Below are 380 nucleotides of genomic sequence, written 5' to 3'. Positions count from 1 at the left end.
ATCGAGACCAAAAAGACCCATAAGATTTGAAAAACCCAGAACCCGAAAAAGGCCAAACTTAAAAGCAATGGAACAGATTTTTACATCGAGGATTCGCCTTGGCGTCTCACCATTGGTTTATTATTTGCGTCACACCACCATGTTCGCTTAAGTACGTCTGAAACCCTCCCTCTCTCCAGAATCTACCGGCTCGAGTTAATATGGTTAATCTGTTGTGTGCTATTGTTGGTACGTCAAGTAATGCGTTTGAGGTGAACATTGACGATTCTGCGTCAGTCGCGGCATTGAAAAAGATAATCAAGGCGGACAATCCAGACACGATCAAGTGCGACGCAGCTAAGTTGGAACTCTTCCTGGCGAAGAAGGGCGACGGGTGGCTG

This window comes from Plasmopara halstedii (assembly GCF_900000015.1).
Source record: "Plasmopara halstedii genome assembly, contig: Scaffold_110, whole genome shotgun sequence".
Taxonomy (NCBI): Eukaryota; Oomycota; class Peronosporomycetes; order Peronosporales; family Peronosporaceae; genus Plasmopara; species Plasmopara halstedii.
The sequence above is the reverse complement of the archived record's forward strand: the minus strand, read 5'-3'. Positions refer to the sequence as shown.